The following is a 3917-nucleotide window of genomic DNA, read 5'->3' on the forward strand; positions in this document are numbered from 1 at the left end:
TAAACTCAGATAAAACTGAAGTTATTGTACTTGGCCCCACAAATCTTAGAAACATGGTGTCTAACCAGATCCTTACTCTGGATGGCATTACCCTGACCTCTAGTAATACTGTGAGAAATCTTGGAGTCATTTTTGATCAGGATATGTCATTCAAAGCGCATATTAAACAAATATGTAAGACTGCTTTTTTGCATTTACACAATATCTCTAAAATTAGAAAGGTCTTGTCTCAGAGTGATGCTGAAAAACTAATTCATGCATTTATTTCCTCTAGGCTGGACTATTGTAATTCATTATTATCAGGTTGTCCTAAAAGTTCCCTGAAAAGCCTTCAGTTAATTCAAAATGCTGCAGCTAGAGTACTGACGGGGACTAGAAGGAGAGAGCATATCTCACCCATATTGGCCTCTCTTCATTGGCTTCCTGTTAATTCTAGAATAGAATTTAAAATTCTTCTTCTTACATATAAGGTTTTGAATAATCAGGTCCCTTCTTATCTTAGGGACCTCATAGTACCATATCACCCCAATAGAGCGCTTCGCTCTCAGACTGCAGGCTTACTTGTAGTTCCTAGGGTTTGTAAGAGTAGAATGGGAGGCAGAGCCTTCAGCTTTCAGGCTCCTCTCCTGTGGAACCAGCTCCCAATTCGGATCAGGGAGACAGACACCCTCTCTACTTTTAAGATTAGGCTTAAAACTTTCCTTTTTGCTAAAGCTTATAGTTAGGGCTGGATCAGGTGACCCTGAACCATCCCTTAGTTATGCTGCTATAGACTTAGACTGCTGGGGGGTTCCCATAATGCACTGAGTGTTTCTTTCTCTTTTTGCTCTGTATGCACCACTCTGCATTTAATCATTAGTGATTGATCTCTGCTCCCCTCCACAGCATGTCTTTTTCCTGGTTCTCTCCCTCAGCCCCAACCAGTCCCAGCAGAAGACTGCCCCTCCCTGAGCCTGGTTCTGCTGGAGGTTTGTTCCTGTTAAAAGGGAGTTTTTCCTTCCCACTGTCGCCAAGTGCTTGCTCACAGGGGGTCGTTTTGACCATTGGGGTTTTTACGTAATTATTGTATGGCCTTGCCTTACAATATAAAGCGCCTTGGGGCAACTGTTTGTTGTGATCTGGCGCTATATAAATAAAATTGATTGAAATAAATTGATTTTGTCCCTTAAAAAAATTCAAGCACCACATCATTAAGTGTTGTAATTCCTACACTTTTCCACCTAATGCTCTCAAATTAAAGTGGTCTGCAGTCTCTTATATGAGCTCATACTCATTATTTGCTTTCAACTCTGATATGCGGTAAATGAAGAGACCTAAATGTCTTCAGTCAGTGCTGTGGTCAGTGCTGAAACATATGTAGCAACAACTGGGTGTAGTCACAAAATCATTATTGCTGTAAAATGATGAACATAAGTGTAAAGGTACAAATTGTTTACAATAACATGTTTGAAAGTATTTTTAAAAAATAAGCCCAGTGTAATTGTTACTGTACCTCAGACTACAAGAAGTGACACATTTGAGCTTTGGCCCCTGCAAAGATCAGTCACTCTCAAGTAACCTGCAGGTATCAGATTTTGTTTAGAAGCACATTTGTGTGTGAGCCTTTGTGTGCATGTGTTCTTGTGCTTTCTCAGCAGCATCAGCAATGCTCCCTGGCAAGTTCTCCATCAAAGCTTTTCAAGCTTCTTTAGCGCTCCCTGGTGTTAGAGAAAGAAGGGAAATTCAAAACTGAAGATTCACCTAACCTACTGGTACGTCTTTGGAAGAGAAAGGAAGCCGTAGCACCCACAAGGAACCCACATAAACACAGGGAGAACATGGAAACCCCACACAGAAAGGACCAGGTGGGAAGCAATCCCAGGACCTCCTTGCTGTGAGACAACAGCGCTAACCATTAAGCTACCGTGCTGCTAGCACAAAACAGATATAAATGTGTAGCATCCACTGGTGAATTTCAGATTCATCACTTTACAATCTGGATAAAATGCTCAAAACACTCAGGGTCTAATTTACTAAGATCCCAGAAATGAGTGCTAAATTGTGTGGACGATCAAAGTTTTGGGGTCGAGACAGTTTTGGAGTGATCTACTACATGTAAATGTACAACTGACAGCGGGCAGTAAGATGATGTAGACAGCGTCAGCGGCATGTAAATGAGGATTTTTGGTATGTTAATGGATGCAAGTGCAAAATGACATTAAATTAGCCACTTAAGTTACTGTATGAAGGTGCAAGACACCTCTTTATCCTGATCTAATATACACGGAAGACAACTCGAGACTTGAATAATCACATATTTTATTGATGTTACCTACACATTACAAAATTACAAAGAATGCTTTCTTACACCTTCATAATATTCCAAAAAATAATAATTTCTTCTGTCTATGGTGGATGCAAAGACACTGAATCATGCCTTTATCTCTTCTACAGTTGTTACAGTTCTGTCTTACCTGTGCACTTCCTGTATTATTTTTGTGATCACCTTCCCCTTGTATATTTTTTTAGCTTTCTTCCTGTGTGTGTGTTTCCAATCATCCTCAGCTGTCTCTGCTTCCCCTAATTAGTTCCCAGATTCTCACAGTATTACTAGAGGTCAGGGTAATGCCATCCAGAGTAAGGATCTGGTTAGACACCATGTTTCTAAGATTTGTGGGGCCAAGTACAATAACTTCAGTTTTATCTGAGTTTAAAAGCAGGAAATTAGAGGTCCTTATGTCTGTAAGACAATCCTGCAGTTTAGCTAATTGGTGTGTGTCCTCTGGCTTCATGGATAGATAAAGCTGGATATCATCTGCGTAACAATGAAAATTTAAGCAATGCCGTCTAATAATACTGCCTAAGGGAAGCATGTATAAAGTGAATAAAATTGGTCCTAGCACAGAACCTTGTGGAACTCCATAATTAACGTTAGTCTGTGAAGACTATATGGAAGAAACTAAACATTTGCGGTAAAACAAAGTTATTTAACAACTAATTGATGACTAAATTAGTTGACAACTATTTTAATAATCGATTAAATCATTAGTTGTTTCAGCACTACTAAACACCTCCTCTTTCTGTCCGATCCCGTTTGGGATGTGTGTGTGTGGGGGGGCAGTGTCGCCTGTGCGCCTGGACTAAACCATTGTACAACGGTGCAGGGGTGGGAAGGGCCCTCAGAGATCTTTCAGTAATATTGTTAGAGCAGAATTATGTTTTGCAACATTTATACATTCATTCTAATTATATTTTTTTACAACATGAATTGTATGGACATTAATAACATGCAACACAAAAATGTATTTAATGCCAGTTTTTTATGGGCCCCCCCATGGTCTGGGCCCTGGGTACATAGTACCCTTTACCCCCCCAGTCCGACGCCCCTGGGCGTACGTTCATGCTGGGTTATACGGTCAAACATACAGCTTTACCGGCGACGTGTAGTTTTACTGGCACCACTAACGCATTGCCGGTAAAACAGATTTATTCGACCGTATAACAGCATGAACGTCCGCACATCATCAGACACAAGGGGGTTATTCCCATTCTAATCCAATTCCATCGTTTGCATGGTTTATTTTTCTGTAGGTAATTCGGCTGGCAGGCTTACCGTGAAGCAGCGAGCGTCTCTCCAACAGCAGTCAGGGCGCAGAGTAATCCATCAAATGTGAAAACTCATCAAATCCATCCAACGTGAAACAGTAATTCTTTATCAGAATCCACATCAATGCTTTTGTACGGTATCTTAAATTCATCCATTTCGGCGGTTGCGGATTGCGACTTTCTCTCACTCAGAGCTAATAGTGCTAACAGCTAGCAGCGTGCGCAGCCAGTGTTCTGACGAATTGTGCGTCTCGACAGTTCCGCATCCCAACAATACTGCGTACATATAATACTGAGTACAACAATGGTATTCAACAGTAATGCCAACTCGT

The sequence above is a fragment of the Thalassophryne amazonica genome, chromosome 8 (assembly GCF_902500255.1).
Source record: "Thalassophryne amazonica chromosome 8, fThaAma1.1, whole genome shotgun sequence".
Lineage (NCBI taxonomy): Eukaryota > Metazoa > Chordata > Actinopteri > Batrachoidiformes > Batrachoididae > Thalassophryne > Thalassophryne amazonica.